At 39.7% G+C, this 21,163-nt stretch overlaps 1 pseudogene; it reads right to left on the minus strand.

Annotated features, from left to right (window-relative positions):
• Positions 1–14,623: 14,623 nt before the first annotated feature.
• Positions 14,624–15,184, minus strand: LOC470750 (glutathione S-transferase Mu 1-like; annotated as a pseudogene).
• Positions 15,185–21,163: the final 5,979 nt, after the last annotated feature.

Raw genomic sequence — 21,163 nt, forward strand, 5'->3', positions numbered from 1 at the left:
TTTCTCAACTTCATTTTCTAATACATGTATTGACTACTTTTATCTTTTTGGTTTTCAAGAGCTCTTGCTTGTTTGTGATTGTTCTTATTTGATGGGTACAATGTATTCTTTGTCTCCCAGAATATTGTTGCACCTGTTTTCTGCTTCTGGCATTATTTTCACTGAATTCTCTTTTTTTCAGATTATTTGCTTTGATTTTTTAATTATTTGTGTCCCTTTCATTGTGGAGGTGTTTCTCAAAAGTTTGTTGATATTTGACAGTTTATTTTTAAGAGTGAGGCATGATCAGTGTTTGTTGAATGGTGGACTTTGCTGTGATGTGATTCACTAAGGCCCATTCATTCCACTGAGATGCCCCTAAATGTCATTAACTATAAATATTTTTTCTCCTAAAGTAGTTTCTCCAGGAGAGAATCATGCAATCTTCCGTTGGGGAGAAAGCATACTGGGGGTTAAGAGGGCTGTAGGGATGGTTGGGGAAAGTGAGGGTTATAAGGTTGGATGCCAGAGAACAGAGGAGGGACTCGTGTCACAGTGCTCACCTGTACCCTCCATTATGCCTACAGTTCTTGTGCCAGAACCTCTCTTTCTCTTTCTATTTCTCCAAAGAATAAACCTCCATTCTTCTGTAGGGTAATGGAGGCATAGTGACTTCACTGGATGAAGGAATGGAATAGACGTGGAAATGTTCTTGATACAGGTTTTCAGGCAGTCTTCAATTCTCCTCATCCAAGGTTCACCTGATACATCCAATTCCTGAACTTTCTAGGGTTCTGTAGAATGAATCAACCCTCTTCTCATTGCTCTCTGCATCGGTAGACCTGGATTTTTGCTTCCTCCACTTTACTAAGCAAGTTACCACTGGTCCTTCTACTTCCCACCTTCTAAAAATGTGGACAATCTTCCATCCATTGTTGTCTCCTCTTTGATTCCCTTTCTACTGGTGAGTTCGTGCCATGATAAATTCCTATTTTGTTATTTTGATGTTTCAAAGGGGAACAGAGGTAAAGATATGCATTGGATCCACTTTGTTTAACTGGAATGTGAACAAAAATTTGAATCTGGATGAGAGAAGCAAAGTCCAAGATTGTAATTAGCATTCCAGCTTCCTGCCCTTATTCCTTTCCAAACCACACGTAAATGGCTCCTGGGTCTGAGTGCTGTGCACCTAAGTTTGTTTTGTAATCGGGAGAAAGACATGATCCTAAAGGAATAGTGTATGGGAAAATGTGAGGTAGCTGCTCGGGGGAGGGTGTGAAGAGAAGCGAATCATATCCCATTTCTTTATATAATATGTAATATTATATCTCATCTGCACCACCCCACATGCCTTTGCAAGATGGATCTACAAAAATGGAACAACTTCAAGTAGACCCAGTAACAGAGATTGCCATATGGATTGGCTACAAATGACCTCCATTTCACCACTGAAAATCATAATTCAGGTACAACATAAGATACAAGGATGAATTTAATAGAAAATTCAGTCAGAAAACAGAAGTTAGTTTTCATATGTTCAGCAAGTCATGTTCAACACCTATTAGATGCCAGACACCATTCTAAACACTTATTTCTTAGGTTTTTCTTGCTAAGTTATCATTGACAACCTCAACAGGAGAATATGTGTTTTTGACAGAAATGCAGACAAACCCAAGCTACAATGACGAAGTAGGGACCTGTGGTTGACTTTCCATAGTAATAGAACTGAAGGGTGACTGTGAAGTATAATCTACCTAGGTTGTAATTGATTTATCTCACAGGGATTTACTAGTTTTACCATGTTTGCATGATAAAATATTACTTAGATATATAATAGAATTATATTTTATCATTCTATAACTAACTGGAAATTAATCAATTTGTCCAAATTAACAGTTTATTTATCACTGTTCACTTTGTGTGTGTGAAACCATAGCCAGAGTGCTGGTAAAGTTTATTTCTCTTCTCAAGCAGTGATGTAGTAGAAAAGGAAGACCCACTAGAGGATCCACGAGACCAAAGGGAAGAGAATTCATATATCACCGAGTACTCCAGTAAACCTCGATGGAGTTTTAGTTCAATACTGTGATACAGGAAGAGAGGAATATTTTCAATACAACTCCTTCACAGAGTTTATTGATGGTGGGAGGTAAGAGGGAAAGGGGATTGTGGAGGCCTCCGCAATGTATCATTGAGTAAATGAAGGACATTGTGGTGTCTATGGTAAGATCCATTCCGTGTTTGCAATGGGGGAAACGTTCACGTATTTATAGAGGGAGTCCAGCAGTACTTACACAAATGGTTAAGAGAAGTGATGGCAAATTTGCAGAATACCTTAGACCACTTGGTGATCACCTTCATTCCACCAAATATCAGAGAGGGCAATGATATGGAGCAAAAACTAAAATACTGCTCATGGCAGTGAAAGTTGGTACAACCATTTTGGAGGGCCATTTGGAGCTTCACCTCAGAATAATGCAAATTAAAACAGTGAGGAGATACCATTTTGTGTCCATCAGGTTGGAAACAATTTTAAAATCTTGGAATACTAAGTGTTGACAAGCATGCGGGAAAGTGGAAATGATACAGTGGAAATCCAGACGACCACTTTGAGGAGCATTTGGGCAACAGCTAGACTTTGTAGAAATGGTCTGCTTCCAGAATCCTTGCCTCTGTGAGGCTGCCTGTTGTTGCCTGTACCAGTGAATGACATTGAGCATAGAACTTTTCAGGCATGTGCTTTTCACTCAAAACGTTTAGACGTCGCTTCACTGTTTTAGGCGAATGTTCCTGTGCAGAAGTCTCGAGCCCACCTAATGAGTTCCTTTTCCCTGCGCAGGTGGCTTGATGCTCTCTTTTGGGATACTTGTAGGAATTTTCTTTATCTTCAGCAGCTTCACTAGTATTCTTCCTGATATTGATTATTTTCTATATATTCCCCAAGACTCTCTGATGTGCAAATTGAAGTATTCATTGCGGTAATGCTTCCTCCTGTCACTGAATATGTCTTTGACTTGGTTTTCCATGTTTGTTCTGTGCTTTTTTACTCCTGACACATTTTTTTTTTGTTCTGGGACTGTGTTGTTTTCTCCTCAGTTTCTTTCCTCAACATTTCCAGCTCTTTGGGGGCCTTATTCTTTAGTTTTGTTATCTCATCTTCCCTTTAATCTCTCAAGAGTGTGAAGGATATGGTATCTAAGCATTTCTTCTCTTTCCGGGATAAGTTTGGATTCTTTACCAGTTCTGCACAGTTGCTTTTTGTTTTTTCCTTTTGGGGGGCTTGTAGAGGGGAGAGTAACAAATTTCCGCATGGTCCTGCATCCAACTTGTTTTGCCTACCCATCTTTGACAAAGCAGTCCTATCCTGGACTATTTGCCCCCAAGATAGTGTAGGCAAATTCTCCTTGACTCCAAGGAGTTTATCTGGGTAATATTTGGATCCACCCCTTAGAACATGTGTTGAAGGGCGGATGTGAATGGGGTGTGGTTTTGCTCCATCCCTCACTTGCCTGTAGAGAGCAGGAAGGAATGAGAAGAGAGAGTTGGGGCTTGTTGCAGATGAGTTAATGCAGCTTTGTCACCAATCTTTGTAATGAGCTCTGAATCAAAAGGGCATTCTATTGAGTTAGGGGGAAAAGGGTCTGTCCCTGTAGACAAAGAGTTGAGGCAATGAGGCCCTCTTGAGTTTCAAAGTGTTCCCCTGTTTCAGAGTAAACCATCGAGCTGGTGCACTTAGTGTGAAAGCGTTGGGTGTTTCAACTTTTAGTGTGATGTGGTCTAGTGTTCCTCCCTCCACGCAGAGATTTCATTTGCTGCTTTAAACAACAAACAAAAACTCTCTTTCACTTTCCACCTGGCCAAAAGGAAAAAGGGGTAAATTCTGTGAGTTGTTCAAAATGAGGCTTATGATCTATTTATCTAAGGAGGGAGAGGCTTGAAGATAGTTTTCTGCATTTTGTTTGTCACCTAAATATTCAATCTTCATACCAAAACCTCAGTGAAATTTTCACTCAATACTGATTGCTCCACTGCATTTCCTTCTGAGAGAAAGTCAAGAGCCTGTTCCTTATAGCTCTTTTAGTTGGATAAAATTTGTGTTATATCTGACAATAGTTTTTGAAGTTTGTGGAATGAAATGGAGACCTTCACATGGTTTCAACATTGATTGTATGTTCTTTTCTCTTTTCACTTAATTTGGTACATTTGGCTCAATTTGGGGAAGAAAATTCTTTTGTAATCCTACATTCTAGCTGCCGTCTAAAGGTCTTTCCAAATTCATGTTGTATATGTCTTCTCTGTTGCAAATGTGGTTGGTTGAGATTATTTGCATTGAAATTCTTTATGGCAAATCATGCCTTCAGATCTTTATTGGAATGTTTTCACCTGGTCTTAAAAAAGACCTTTCGTGGTCATCATTATTTCTATATACTTACTCCTACCAGCAGCCCACAGCCCCAAAGAAGACGGAAGATATAATCTTTTAAACAAAATACACTTGATTGTTTTAACTCTCGTGGAAAGAGTAAATATAATAATAACATACTTAGACAATTCTACCCAGGTTAATGAGTAGCATTATCTCACAGGCTGTCTGTCCATTTGTAGTGTAACTGTGATTTGGTAAGTAGAGTGTGAACAAAGGTGAAGAAATTTAATAACTTCCATGATCTTCTTAAGTTTTTTATTTTTTTCTTTTGAGATGGAGTCTCGCTCTGTCCCCCAGGCTGGAGTGCATTGGCGTGATCTCGGCTCACTGCAACCTCCGCTTCCCGGGTTCACGCCATTCCCCTGCCTCAGCCTCCTGAGTAGCTGGGACTACAGGCACCTGCCACCACGCCCAGCTAATTTTATGTATTTTTAGTAGAGACGGGGTTTCACCATGTTAGCCAGGGTGGTCTTGATCTCCTGACCTCGTGATCCGCCCACCTCAGCCTCCCAAAGTGCTGAGATTACAGGCGTGAGCTACCACTCCCGGCCAATCTTCTTAAGTTTTAACAGAGTGCTTTTTTAATCATCTGCTTAGGTATACCCAACTTAAGCCCATACATAAAAATGGCCACTTGGGCACTTTTATTAATGGTCAAACACTAAAATTGTAATAAGGAAATCAGAAAAGGTCATTAACAAATGATTAAAAGAAAAAAATACAAACAGCCATTTTAAATAATGTTTACCTCACTAGCTATCAAATATATTTAAATAAAAAGATACCATTCCATTAAAAAAAAAAAAAAAAGCCCAAGCCAGGTGTAGAGGTGCACATTTGTAATCCCAGGTGCTCAGAGGCTGATGCAGGAGGATTGCATGAACCCAGGAGTTTAACACCAGCCTGAGCAACATAGCAAGACCCTATATCTAAAAAGAAAAAAAAATTAAGTCCAGAACTGGATGGCTTCACAACTGAACTCTACCAAACATTTAAAGAAGAACTGATGCTAATTGTTCTCAAACTCTTCCAAAAACATTGAAGAGGAGGAAACACTTCCAAATGCATGTTATGAGACCATCATTATCCTGATAGCAAAACCAGACAAGCATGCTACAAGACAAGAAAATTACAGACCAATATCCCTGATGAACATAGATGCAAAAATCTTCAACAAAATAATAGAAAACCCAATTCCTGCCACTGCACTCCAGCCTGGGTGACAGAGAGAGACTCTGTCTCAATTTAAAAAAAAAAAAAAAGCATTTGACAAAATTCAATATCCTTTCATGATGTTAGGTATAGAAGGAATGTACCTCAACACAGTAAAGACCATATATGAAAAGCCCACAGCTAACATCATACTCAATGATGAAAAGTCAAAAACTGTTCTAAGATCAGGAACAAGACGAGGATGGTCACTCTAGTCAAGATAGTACTGGAAGTCCTAGCCAGAGCAATAAGGCGAGAGAAAGAAATAAGGGACATCCAAATTAGGAAGAAAAGAATGAAATTATCTATTTGTTGATGACCTAATCTGATATATAGAAAATCTAAAGACTCTACAAAAAAAACTGTTACAACTGATGAATTCTGCAAATTGCAAGATGTAAACTCAACATACAAAAATCAGTAATATTTTTATATACAAAAAAATGAATTATTCAAAAAACTAGGAAAACAATCCTATTTACAAGAAAATTTTTAAAATAGGATAAAAAACTTAGGAGTAAATTTAATCAATGAGGCAAAAGACCTGTACCCTAAAAACTATAAAACATTGAGGAAAGAAATTGAAGATGAGACAAATGAATAAGGTGATACCCTGTATTCGTGAATTGGAAGAATTGATATTGTTAAAATATCCACACTACCCAAAGCAATCTGCAGATTCAGTGCAATTTCTATCAAAATTCCAATGTCATTTTTCACAGAAATAGAAAAACAATCCAAAAATTTGTATGGAACTGCAAAGGACCCCTAATATCCAAAGCCACCTTGAGCAAAAAGAACAAATCTGAAGGCATCACTTTACCTTATTTAAAAATATGTTACAAAACTATAGTAATCAAAACAGCATGGTAATGGCATAAAAGTAGATACATAAACCAATGGGACAGAATAGAAAGTCCAGAAATAAATGCATGCATATATGGTCAACCGGTTTTTGACAAAGATGCCAAGAACACACAATGAGGAAAAGACAGTCTCTTCGGTAAACGGGGTTTGGAAAACTGGATATCCACATACAAAAGGATGAAAATGGGCCCTTATCTCACACCATATACAAAAACCAATTCAAAATAGATTAAAGACTTAAATGTAAGACCTGAAACTGTAAATCTACTGGGAGAAAACACGGAGGTAAAACAATTTCTTGGGTAGGATTCCAAACTACAGGCAACAAAAGCAAAAATAGACAAATGGGATTGCACCAAAGTAAAAAGTTCCTGCATAGCAAAAGAAACAACAGAGTGAAAAGACAGTCCACAGAATGGGATAAAATATTTGCAAACTATACATCTGATAAGGGGCTAATATCCAATATATATAAGTAATTCAAACAACTCAATAGCTAGAAAACAACCCAATTTGAAAATGGGAGAAACACCTGAACAGACATTTCTCAAAAGAAGACACACAAATGGCCAACAGGTTCATAAAAAAATGCTCAACATCACTAATCATTAGGGAAATGCAAATTAAAACCACAATGAGCTATGACTTCAAACCTGCTAAAATGGCTATTATCAAAAAAAAGAAAGGTAAGTGTTGGTGAGGACATAGATAAATAGGAACCCTGGTACACTGTTGGTGGGAGTGTAAATTAGTATAGCCATAAGAAAAACAGTATAGAGGTTCCTCAGAAAATTAAAAACCGAATTACCATATGATACAGCAATCTACTGTGGGTATAGGGGATTGAAATAATTATTTCAAAGAAGTATCTATACCCCTGTGTTTTTTGCAGCATTATTCACAATAGCCAAGATATGGAATCAATGTAAGTGTTCATCAGCAAATGAATGAATAAATAAAAAGTGGTATGTATACCCAGTGGAATGCTATTCAGGCTTTAAAAAGAAGGAAATTCTGTATAAAAACTCGGATGAACCTGGAGGACATTTTGCTAAGTGAAATAAGCCAGACACAGAAAGATAAATACTGCATGATTACACTTATATGTAGAATCTAAAAAAGTCTAACTCATAATAGTAGAATGTAGAATGGTGGATTACCTCAACCGTGGATTGGATAAAGAAAATGTGGTCACATACACCATGGAATACTACACAGCCACACACACACACACACAAAAATCGTGTGCTTTGCAGCAGCATGGATGCAGCAAGAGGCCATTATCCTAAGCAAAATAACACAGGAACAGAAGACCAAATACCACATGTTCTCACTTATAAGTGGGACCTAACTATTGGGTACTCACGGCCATAAAGATGGCAACAATAGACACTGGAGACTGCTGGGGGGAGAGAGGGAGCTAGGAGTGGAAAAGTGAACCATTGAGTACTATGCCTAGTACCTGGGTGAGGGGATTATTTTTACCCCAAACCTCAGCATCACGCAATATACCAAGGTAACAAACCTGCACATGTACCCAATGAATCTAAAATAAAAGTTGAAAATACTTTAAAATAAATAAATAGAAATTTTGTTTCACCTATGTGTAAAATTAAATGAGGCTGTGCTTACATAACAAAGGAAATCCCATTGAAAAAGATCTCATCTAACTGACTATTTGACGCTGTTTAGAGTGAATACTTCATTTCTAGTAAGTTGTTTTTGCCATGATAGAGTCACGGATTTAGAAATTGTACCTTTTTAAGGAGTCTCATCAAAGAATAAAAGCCATTCTTCTTTGCATTGTTCTCACGTATTGCACAAAGCCTTAACCCTATGTCCAATTTTGTTCTTAGATTAAATAAATTAATTAAACTATAATAAAAAAAAGATGGATTACCAGGACTGGGGGTGAGGGGTGAATGGGGAAAGTTTAGACATTGGTCAAATGGTACAAAGTTTCAGTCAAACAGGGAATAGGTTTTAGATATCTATTCTACAGCATAGTGGCCATAGTTAATAATAACATATTGTATATTTCAAAATTGCTAAAAGAGTAGATTTTAAATGTTATCACCACAAACACACAAAAGATAAGTGATAGATATGTTAATTAGCTTGATTTAATCTTTCTACAATGTATGCATATCAAAATATCACATTGTACCCCATAAATATCTACAATTATTATTTGTCAATTAATAATAAAAAATTAGATATTATTTGCTTGTCAAATTGGCAGAGTTTTTTTTAAATTTAATTTTAAATGTTGAGAAGTGTGTAACGAGATACTCTGACACAAATAAACGTGGACACAACCCTGATGGAATATAATTTGAAAATTCTTGGAAAGAAAACTTTGAGGTTTTTGCTTTTTGACCCAGACATTCTACTGCAAGGAAACCATCCAAGGTAATAATCAGTGAAGAATATAAGCATTATGTACAGGAGCACTTATTGCACTGTTATTCATAAGAAGAAAAAAATTTAAAACAACCTGTTTTCAAATACTAAGGGAATGTCTAAATCAATTGCACTACTTAAGATGAAATGTCATATAACATTAAAATTGTGTTTTGGAAGAATTTTAGCAACATGGGAAAAGTAGAAGATGTACTGTTAAGTGATAGAAGCAGACCACTCTACATAAGTTCAATAATGATATGTCATGTGCATAAAATAAATCTGGAAAGAAATACACCAAAATATCATCAATGATACTATCTTGCTAATGGAATGATACGTGATATTTTTATTTTTCTTAAAATTTCTCAGCCAGGCGCGGTGGCTCACGCCTGTAATCCCAACACTTTGGGAGGCCGAGGCAGGCGGATCACGAGTTCAGGAGATCGAGACCATCCTGGCTAACACGGTGAAAACCCGTCTCTACTAAAAATACAAAAAATTAGCTGGGCGTGGTGGCAGGCGCCTGTAGTCCCAGCTACTTGGGAGGCTGAGACAGGAGAATGGCGTGAACCCGGGAGGCGGAGCTTGCAGTGAGCTGAGATAGCGCCACTGCATTCCGGCCTGGGCAAAAGAGTGAGACTCTATCTCAAAAAAAAAAAAAAAAAAAAAAAAATTTCTTCACATTTTCCAAGTGTTTTATAATAAGCATGCAGTATTTTATAATAAAGTATGTTATTTTATAATAAAGTGCATTATTTTATAATAAAGTATGTTAAAATGTGTATTATGTTTACATATGCTATACATAATATCTATGTATCAACAGTATGTCCTCAGCAGGATGAGGGCATTGGGACCTTATGTCATCCTTAAGATGACAGGTCAGGCCTTTCATAATATGTTTGCTGCTTACCTTTCTAGTTCGACAGCTTACTCTTCTCAGAACTTTCCATTTCACTTAAGTCATGCTGAACGACTTGCAAGCTCCCCGCACACGCCATGTTTGTTCTTGTCTCAGCATCTCTACAGATGTTGTTTTTTCTTCCTGGAATGCTCTGGGCTTGATTTCAGGAGAAGTTCATTCCTTTGGAGAAAAGACTTGTAAGAACAAGAGAAGGGCCTCAGTTCCAGGGGTTCTGGAGTACAAGGCAAAACATGAAGACAGGATGTCAGGCAGAGGGGAATAAGGTGGAACCCCAGTTATGAGAATCGAGTAACCAAGAAACACATTAAATTAGGTGCTAGAACAACTTGGTGCTGAGTCCTCTAATGCTAGACTAAAGCCCTTTGGTTCCCACTCCCTGAAGATATTACCGATGCCCATATTTTAATCTAAAACCAAAATCAAATTCTAAAGCTAAATAAAAAATGAATTGCAATTATTGTACCATAGTTTATCTTCATGAGAAGGAGTGAGGGAGAGTTTGTTTTATCGTTAACCCTTGCTGAGTAATCATCTAGGTCAGCCTCTGTCAAGCTTCCTCTACACACGAGCTTCTCAACCTGTTTCACATCATAGGGTTGACAGAAGTGATGTCTTTATGGCACACAGGGGTAAATACAAGAGGCCCCCGTGGACACAAATGATCAGCCTTGGTTCTCTATGGGCCCCAGTCCTGGCCAGCTTCCCTTAGGGCTAAAATGATCACTATCTCAACCTGCCTGAGACGCATTCCCCGCACACTACCTCTGATCTACATCATTCCAGGCTGAGTTGAGTCTAGTCAGCTTGTAAATGTCCCCAGGAAAAGAGATTTCCTCCCTCTTCCTTAGGTAGTTTTTCTCCTTTGGCTGTTTCCTCAGATGTTGCCTTCTGAATAGCAGCCAGAGATTCCTCCTTTCAAACCACACGCTAGTCTAGCCACCGCTACCATTTTTACGGACTTTATTTTAGTGTACACCCATGATTGCATTCTTTAAAGAAGCAATTTCCTGTCACTTTCTTTTGTACAATACCCTAACGTTATGCTGTACCTTAGATACAATGACCAGACCATGACTTGCATTTCAATAGATTGCTTAATAAGCATCTTTTCTATCAAGTGTCAGCAAAATTCTGTAAGTGGAGACAGAAGTAAATCAGTTAGCAATCAGCCAACAGCTATTTTATTCCGGTTGTATGAGGGGCCCTATAATAGATCCTTCAGGAAGGAAAAAGGAACAAAAGAAAGAGAAGAGGTGAGGAGTTTATGTTGACCACTGTCTTCTGGTGTCTTATGAGGCATCACAAACAGACTTATTTCCACCTTTCTTATTCTCTGCTAAAATACTATCCCTAAAAATGTGCTGCTTAATTTTGGTGATCATATTTCAAAGGAACAATAGATATGGAAAAAGGCAATTTTATAAAAGTGCCGTTAACTGTTCATTTTTAAGGGAACAATTAAAATGCTACCTATTGCAAATTGCTCAGGCTTAATTTCATTTCACCAAGGATAGGAAAATGATCAAATATTTTTTGATTTTTTAGTCTTGCTGATTAGCTGAACTAGTTCCTACCATGAGCAGCTAATGGGAAGGGGTGGTATTCCAGACTATATAGATTCATTATTTGTTCCTGTCCCTCCCACTTCTCCAGTGTAGAAGTGTTGGTGCATAAAGCTGTGAAATCATTTACATTTTCCTTTTACCTAATGCTTCCTTAAAATGGCACATGCATCCCTTGCTTTGGAAAGTGGTAGCTACTGTACCTTTTTCTAGCTCCTATTTTCCTTGTAAATAATACTTAATTCCAATAGCGATAATGGCAGCCTTAGAGGAGTTTGAACAAGAAGACTTAGGCAGAAACTACTCTTCATTTTAAAAAGTTTTACTTGTCAAATAAAGATTGAATATATTGAACGTGTCCAACTTGATGATTTGATACACATACACACTGTATAATGATTACCACAATCAAATTAATGAATACGTCCATCACCACCCATCCTGCACGGTGGATCCCCAGAACTTGTTCATTTTAGCACTGAAAGTTTGTACTTTGATCAACATCTCTCCAGTTCCCATACCCCTGCCCCTGGCAACCACTGTTCTACCTTCTGCTCCTATGAGTTGAGCCTTTTTCAGATTTCATGTATGTATTAGTCCATTCTTGCACTGCTATAAAGAAATACCTAAAACTGGGTAATTTATAAAGAAAAGAGGTTTCATTGGCTCATGATTCCGCAGGCTCTACAGCAGGGGTGTCCAATCATTTGGCTTCCCTGGTCCACGTTGGAAAAAGAATTGTCTTGGGCCACACATAAAATACACTAACACTAACTAACAATAGCTGATGAACTAAAAAAAAAAAAAAAAAAAAATTGCAAAAATATCTCCTAATACTTTGTGTGTGTGTGTGTGTGTGTGTGTGTATTATCTTAATTCTCAAAATATCCTTAAAAGGCAAACACAAGTATTAGTGTATTTTGCAGCTGCAGAGATCAAAGTTCACACACAGTAACTACATCATGAAGCCAGGTGCCAAATGCTAGAGGCCACATTCTGAAACACCTCTCAGCTCCATCACACACTCAGATTATGTGCGTAGTCTCCTAGCTCTGAGAATACAGTTCAAACTCCTCAATTCGGTATATAAGGCTTTATAGCATGGCTTTGGTTTATGACTTTATTTTCATCACACACACTATTTGTTGGAGCCATTCACAATAACTTGTGCCATGCCTGAACGCATAGTATTTGTTTTTTAGAACAGCTGTTAAACATGCAATACTTTACTGAACATATACATATCACTGTACTGCTCGATTAATTTTCTTTTTTTTCCAATAGGTTTTTGGGGAACAGGTGGTGTTTGGTTACAAGAATACATTCTTTAGTGGTGATTTCTGAGATTTTGGTGCACCCATTATCTGAGCAGGTACACTGTACCCAATGTGTAGTCTTTTATCCCTCACGCCCTTTCCCCCAAGTCCCCAAAGTCCACTGTATCATTCTTATGCCTTTGCATCCTCATAGCTTAGCTCTCATGAGTGAGAACACAGGATGTTTGTTTTTCCATTCCTGAGTTACTTTACTTAGAATAATGGTCTCCAATTCCATCCGGGTTGCTGCGAATGCCCTTATTTCATTCCTTTTTATGGCTGAGTAGTATTCCATGGTGTATGTGTGTATGTGTGTGTGTGTGTGTGTGCATATATATATATATACACCATAATTTATTTATCTTTATCCACTCGTTGTTCTTGCTGGAGTAAGATGGTATCACATTGTGGTTTTTATTTGCATTTCCCTGACCGTTAGTGATGTTGAGCAATTTTTCATGTTTGTTGGCCATTTGTGTATCTTCTTTTGAGAATTGTCTATTCATGTCCTTAGCCTACTTTTTTTTTTTTTCTTGAGACAGAGTCTCGCTCTGTCTCCCAGGCTGGAGTGCAGTGGCACGATCTCGGCTCACTGCAACCTCCGCCTCCTGGGTTCAAATGATTCTCCTGCCTCAGCCTCCTGAGTAGCCTGGACTACAGGCGTGTGCCACTACGCCTGGCTAACTTTTTGTATTTTTAGTAGAGACGGGATTTCACCATGTTAGCCAGGGTGGTCTCAATCTCCTGACCTTGTGATCCACCCGCCTCGGCCTCCCAAAGTGCTGGGATTACAGGTGTGAGCCACCACACTCAGCCTAGCCCACTTTTTGATGGGATTTTTTTTGTTTTTTTTTTTTTTTTTCTTGCTGGTATGTTTGAGCTCCTTGTAGATTCTGGATATTAGTTCTCTATCAGATGTATAGATTGCAAAGATTTTCTCCCACTCTGTGGGTTGTCTATTTATTCTGTTGTTTCTTTTGCTGTGCAGAATCTTTTTAGTTTAATTAAGTTCCATCTATTTTTCTTTGTTTTTGTTGCATTTGCTTTTGGGTTCTTGGTTATGAAGTCTTTGCCTAAGCCAATGTCTAAGAGGGGTTTTCCGATGTTATCTTTTAGAGTTTTTATAGTTTTACATATTAGATTTAAGTCCTTGATCCATCTTGAGTTCAAAATCTCATAATATTTTAAGAAAGTTTACGAATTTGTGTTGGGCCACATTCAAAGCCATTCTGGGCCACATGCAGCCTGTGGGCCATGGGTTGGACAAGCTTGCTCTACAGGAAGCATGGCTGGGGAGGCGTTAGAAAATTTACAATCATGGCAGAAGGTGAAGGGGAAACAGCAAGTCTTCACATGGCCAGGGCAGGAGGAAGAGAGTGAAGAGGGAGGTACTACATACTTTTTTTTTTTTTCATGGTTCAGGCTTTACTGGGCATCACACAGGGCTGGAGTAGGGACCCAGCAAAGGGAGCAGGGCCCACAGATGGTCTTTGAGGACAGTGCTGGGGAGCTCAGGGATCAGTCCAGCTTCTCAAAGAAGAGATAAGCACTGATAGGGAAAGCAGTCAGGTTGGTGTTAGTGCAGGAAAAGGGAGATGTTAGGAGGGGGACTTTGATGGAGGAGAGTGGGGAGCTGAAGCTTTAAAGATCCTCGATGTGGGGAGGGATCATGTTAGAAGAAAGGAAGCCAAGGAGGCCTTGGGGAAAAGAAGAGAGTGGAAACAAGGAAAAAGGAAGAAGTCTGGTTCAGGGAGTCGGGCTGTTCTCCAGTGTTCTCCAGGCTCCCAGGCAGCAGGGTCGGCTCCTCCCTCCCATCTTCTGGCATCACGGGGCCCTATTTACTGTTCCACGTAGCTGACTTCCCAAACAAAGGACCTTGGAGGCATTGGCTGGACTTCATGTAGGCAGAGATCTTCTTCAAACCCTCAATTCAGGACATGAAGTCCTTCAGGTTTGGGAAGGCGTCCAGGCAGCTGGGGTCAAATATACAGTTCAGGTCAAGGATGTCATAGGCAAGGAAATCCACATAGGTGATCTTGTCTCATGCAAACCATGGCCACTTCCCCAGAAACTGTGAGTAGAGCTTTAGCTTTTCAGGGAGTTCCTCCAGGTACTTTGGCTTCAGTTTCTCAAATTCTGGGATGTAGCAGATCATGGCCAGCTGCATCAGGTTGTCCATGGTCTGGTTCTCCGAAATGTCCACACGAATCTTCTCCTCTTCTGTCTCCTCACACAGGCTGTGCTTGCAGGAAATGTGGCACAGGATGGCGTTGCTCTGGGTGATCTTGTGAGCCCCATCAAACAAGTAGGGCAGATTGGGAAAGTCCAGGCCCAGCTTGAATTTTTAATTCAGCTACTAGCTTCTGTCATAGTCAGTAGAGTCCCCCTTTGTGTACTTCTTTTCCTCGTAGCTTGAGTCTGTGTATTCAAGGAGCAGGTGGATGGCATGTGCCAGCCCGTGGATGTCCCCGTACCCCAGTGTCATGGGCATGGTGCTGGTTGGTGCAGATTCTGCAGACCGGTGCTACACACTTTTAAACAACCAGATCTCGTGAGAACTCACTCACTATCACGAGAACAGCAAGGGGGAAATCCGCCCCCATGATCATGCCAGTCCCCTCTGCCAACACTGGGGATTACAATTCAACGTGAGATTTGGGCAGGGACACAAATCCAAATCATATCAATGTACAAATGAGATCATACAATGTTTGTCCTTCTGTGCCTAGCTTATTTCACTCAGCATAATGTCCTCCAGGTTCATCCATGTTGTTCCAAATGGCAGGGTTTCCTTGCTTTTTATGGCTGAATAACTTTCCATTGTATGTATGTATGTATGTATGTACCACATCTGTGAGACTGGCTATTATCAAAAAGACAAGAGATAACAAGTATTGGCAAAGGGGTGGAGAAAAGGGAACCATTGTACTCTGTTGGTGGCAATGTAAATTGGTATACCCATTATGGAAAATAGTATTATGATTCCTTAAAAAATTAAAAATGGAACTACTGTGTGATCCAGCCATCCCACTGCTCGGTACATATACAACAGAATGAAATTAGTAGGTTGAAGTCCTATCTGCACTGTCATGTTCATTGCAGCATCAGTCATAATAGCCGAGATGTGGAGCCAAGACTGACCTAAGTGTCTGTCTGTGGAGGAATAGATAAAGAAAATGTGGTACAAACAACTTACTCTTTGCACCTTGAAGAACATCTAGACTTAGGACAGACAACTTTCCTATCATAACTTTTTAACAGAAGCTAGTAATATATGGGATCTGTATTGTTTTCAGTACAGATAAGCTATGTTGTTCGCCTTAGGCTTACAGGATGGGATGTGTACACAAGCTTTTAGAAGCTGTTTTCTTTCACCTTAGTCAACACGCTTGCAGTTTAGGTACTTGCCCACAGATTAGAGGGGACTTTTATGGTTTTATAGGACAATCAGCTAAATTTTCCTAGCCAGTATGGAGAACTGAAGCAGGGACAGCCCACAGCCTAGTCAGCTATGTTTTGGTTGTTGGTGTTCAGTTTTTTGACACAGAGTTTCACTCTCTTTGCCCAGGCTGGAGTGCGCTGCCGCGATCTCGGCTCATTGCAGCCTCCACCTCCCGGGTTCAAGCTACTCTCCTGCCTCAGCCTCCTGAGTAGCTGGGATTACAGGTGCCCGCTCCCACACCTGACTAATTATTTTCGTATTTTTAGTAGAGATGGGGTGTCACCATGTTGGGCAGGCTGTTCTCAAACTCCTGGCCTCAAGTGATCCAGCCACCTCAGCCTCCCAAAGTGCTAGGATTACAGGCATGAGCCACCACGCCCGGCCGTTTTTTATTATTTTTAATAATAGCTCAGGTATATCCAGTAATTCTACTTCTAGGTGTTTAGCCAAGAGAAATGCAAACATGTCCATGTAAAAACTTGTACCTGAATGTGCCTACCAATCTTATTCATAGAAGCCAAAAAGTGGACACAACCCAAATGTCCAGCAATGGATGTATCAGTAAGCAAAATGTGGTCTATCCATACAATAAAATATTACCCAGCAATAAAAAAGAATGAAATACTAAAACATATTCCAACATGGATGAGCCTCAAAAACATTGTGCTAAGTGAGAGAAGCCAGTCACAAAACACCACATACTGTATGATTCCTTTGGTGTGAAATGTCCAGAATAGGCAAATCTGTAGAGACAGAAAGTAGATTCATGGTAGCCATGGGCTGGGGGAGGCAAGGAGGGGAGGGAAAAGGGGAATGACTGTTAATGGGTATGGGGTTTCTTTTTGGGGTGATGAAAATGTTTTAAAATAGATCCTGGTGGTGCTTGCACAGTTCTGAATATACTGAAAGCCACAGAATTGCACACTTTAAACAGGTGCATTATATAACATGTGCATTGTGTCTCAGTAAAGCTGATATTTAAAAAATAGCTCAATCATAATTCCTCACTCAGGTGTGGGTTAGGAATATGACTTCCTTTCAAAGAGTACAGTATGGAAAGAGGGGGAAAAAAATAATAACTTTATCATGGAGAAAGCTGACAAACACCCCCTCAGCCAGGTGGTCAAGGCTGACATGATGTGATGAGGACAGCGCTTACCTCTGTGGTCTCCCTCCCCCAAATCCACAACCCCAGTCGAACCGTGAGAGACACCAGACAAACCCCAACTGAAGGACTTTCTATAACATACCCAACCAGTCCTCTGCAAAACTGTCAAGGTCATCAAGAACCAAGAAAGCCTAAGAAACTCACAACCAAGAGGAGTCCAAGGCAACAGGATGGCTAAGTGAAATGCGGCACCCTGGATGGGATCCTGGGACAGAAACAGGACGCGAGGGAAATACTGGGGACATCGGAATGAAACATGGGCTCTAATAATAATCTATGCCAACATGGGCCCATTAATTGTGACAAATGTATCATACGAATGTAAAATATTAATAATGGGAAACTGGGATTTGCCTAACTTCTTTGTGTCTCTTTCCTCGTCTCCGAAGTAGGGGTATTAATGGTACCCACATCAGGGGTTTGTGCGGTGTAAGTGATTTAAGCCATTATATAATGTTGAACAGTGCCTGATAGTAAGCGCTCAGTACATGTTAGCTACCATTCCTATAGTTATTCATCATTTCAGACATTTTGTTTTAAAATGAGAGACGTTAAGAAAAAATCTACTTAGTGCAACCATAAAGCTGACTGTTTTAAAAGAGGTTCAGAAGTGCTGCCTTTGCCTGATGTTTATTAAGTAAACACTTTTTTCAGAGGGAGGTGATAGAGAATTGAATACATAGGTACCTTTTTCTCTTAAGCCATCTACTTTTAAGATAAAGTTGGAAGGAAGTGGAATAAAGTATGTACACCCAAGGGGTAAAATGTAAAGGGAATACTTTATATACTGCATAAGGGAGGAGAAATAGCAAGGAAACTGTAAATAGTTAGTCCCCAAATTAAAAACACCCAGCTCGGCCGGGCACGGTGGCTCATGCCTATAATCCCAGCACTTTGGGAGGCCGAGGCGGGCAGATCACGAGGTCAGGAGATCGAGACCATCCTGGTTAACACGGTGAAACCCCGTCTCTACTGAAAATACAAAAAAATTAGCCGGGCGTGGTGGCGGGAGCCTGTAGTCCCAGCTACTCGGGAGGCTGAGGCAGGAGAATGGCGTGAACCTGCGAGGCGGAGCTTGCAGTGAGCCTAGATCGCGCCACTGCACTCCAGCCTGGGCGACAGAGCTAGACTCCGTCTCAAAAAAAAAAAAAAAAAAAAAAAAAAAAAAAAAAACACCCAGCTCACAAATATCACACATGTATATATACACACACAAATATTATGAATATAGTCAATTACAAAATACACAGTGCCTGGTTAAATTTGAATTGCAGATAAACAGCAAGTACTTTTTTTAGTATAAATTTGTCTCAAATATGGCATGGGACATACACTAAACAATGATTTGTTTATCTGAAATTCAAATTTAACTAGGCATCCTGTATTTTTATTTGCTAAAGTTGGCAACCCTGCTGAAAGAACATTATGCATTTCAGGTGTGGTGCGGTGGCTCAGGCCTATAATCCCAACACTTTGGGAGGCCGAGGCAGGCAGATCATTTGAGGTCAGGAGTTCGAGGCCAACCTGGCCAGCATGGCAAAACCCCATCTCTACTAAAAATACAAAAATTAGCTGGGCATGGTGGTGGGCGGCTGTAATCCCAGCTACTGAGGAACCTGAGTTACGAGAATCACTTGAACCCAGGAGGCAGAGGCTGCAGTGAGCCGAGATTGTGCCACTGCACTCTAGCCTGGGACAGAGTGAGACTCCGTCTCAAACAAAAATACAAATGATCATTATGCATTTCAATGTTTATTATGTTTTCTTTCTAAGATAATCATGAGGCAGGGCGTGGTGGCTCACACCTGTAATCCCAGCACTTTGAGACGCCAAGGAGGGCGGATGGCTTAAGCCCAGGAGTTCACGACCAGCCTGGGCAACATGGTGAAACCTCATCTCTACAAAAAATACAAAATAAATAAATAAATAAATAAATAAAATACAGAAATTAGCCGTGCGTGGTGGCACATACCTGAAGTCCCAGCTACTTGGGAAGCTGAGGTGGGCGGATCACCTGAACCCGGGAGGCAGAGGCTGCAGTGAGCCACTGCACTCCAGCTTGGGTGACAGAGTGAGATCTTGCCTCAAAAAAAAAAAAAAAGATAATCCTAAGAAACTTAGAAAACTGATCAGAAGTCCCTCTGAATGTCTCATGCATTTGCTAAGCAGTAATTCTGTAAGCTGCAGTGATGCTGCTGTGTTTCCGTCAAAGGTCACCAACTTGTTGGAAAAAAATTTAGAAGTTGCAACAATGATATCTTTAAAGAAATTAATTTATCAAATCACCTTTTCTATGTAAATTCAAGAATAAAAATGTTTTCTATTATAGTTTCGAGGTTTCAGTGAGAAAAAAGGAGAAAATGTTAGTGTATGAAAGAGAAGCAAAGAAGAACAGCAGATGTGGAGATGCAGGGAGGCATGAGACAGTCAGAGAAAGGCAGACGGGAATGAGTGGGGAGCAAACAGAGGAGAGAGAAGGACAAAGGCAGCCAGGCACAGGAGGCTCTGGGGTGAACTGCTGTGCAGAGGCTGTGGTCTCAACAAGCCGAGAGAGCACCTTGGGGCAGTTGGGGTGCACTGGTCCTCAGAGCCAGGTCAATGTCACCCTAAGGACTAGAAGAAATCAAGCTGAGGGTTGGATGTAGGGTATCCTACCTACCCTGCTACTAAAGAACCTTTTGCTTTAAGCTGAAATGAGAATATTAGAAATGAAGAAAGGAAGGAGTGAGGGAAGGAAAAGGGGAAAAGGAAGGCAGGAAGAAAAGGTGTCCAGCTTTCTCTTTAGTTATGTGTAATAATTTATCTAACTCAACGGGAGAGACTTTAAAAAATAACAGTCTTTTTTTTAATGTGCCTTCCAGCTTTCTTTATTTTATTTTTAATTTTTGTGGGTACACAGTAGGTGCATATATTTATGGCACACATGAGATGTTTGATACAGGCATGGCCCTGTGACATAAAAACGTCATGGAGAATGGGGTAACCATCTCCTCCAGCAATACAATGGACCATCTTGAGTTTGGCTTGGGAATTAAACAAATCTCTCTCTCTCTCTCTCTCTCTCTCACACACACACACACCCCATGATTAGACTCTACATGTTTGACCCTGACTCAGTTCTGTTTCCTTTCCCAGCATCCTTGAACCTGGCAAAGTGGCAAAGGTGGGGAAGAGCTGAGTCACCAAAGATAAAGTATAATTTGAGTAATCCATGAGTAAATCATAAAGATTTAGTTGTATGTTAAATTGTTACTAGGCCCAAAGAGTCAGACTTTGAGAAAAGATTTTGAGCTGTTATACTTTGGATCATTCAGAAAATGAAAAATGGTAGTATTTTACTCAGGAAATTTCATTTCTACTATGTGAGTCTTTTTAAAGCACATGGATGTGGAAATTTTGGAGGAAAATGTCCTTATATATCATTGAAATGAAATACAAATGTGCTTCTTGTTAAGGTGTGCACATATCAAAAGTCTTTGTTGTATAGGCCCTTGTTCTCTGAGGAGAAAATGCCTAATATTAACAAACAAGGATGGTGAGAATAGTATTTGGGGTTGTTTAATTTAGAAAGAAGGCTGGATAATAGCCAACAGATTTCTTGGCTTTAAATAAGACCCTGGTGACATGTTTCATTTTGATTTCTGAGATTAATTAATTATGGGAAAAATCTTAGAATTTATTTAAAGGGTCACATGGGAAAAGTCATGCAGCAGGAGAGAGGTTTGGTCTGAGATGGAGAAGGAGTTCCAAGATAGGATGACTGGCATGTGGAAAATTACTGAGAAACAAATAATGGCTAATGTTCATGTTTTCCAAATTAGAAGGGAGAAATTATTTTTGATAACACTGTAGAGACTGTT

This window comes from Pan troglodytes, chromosome 2, assembly GCF_028858775.2.
Source record: "Pan troglodytes isolate AG18354 chromosome 2, NHGRI_mPanTro3-v2.0_pri, whole genome shotgun sequence".
Taxonomy (NCBI): Eukaryota; Metazoa; Chordata; class Mammalia; order Primates; family Hominidae; genus Pan; species Pan troglodytes.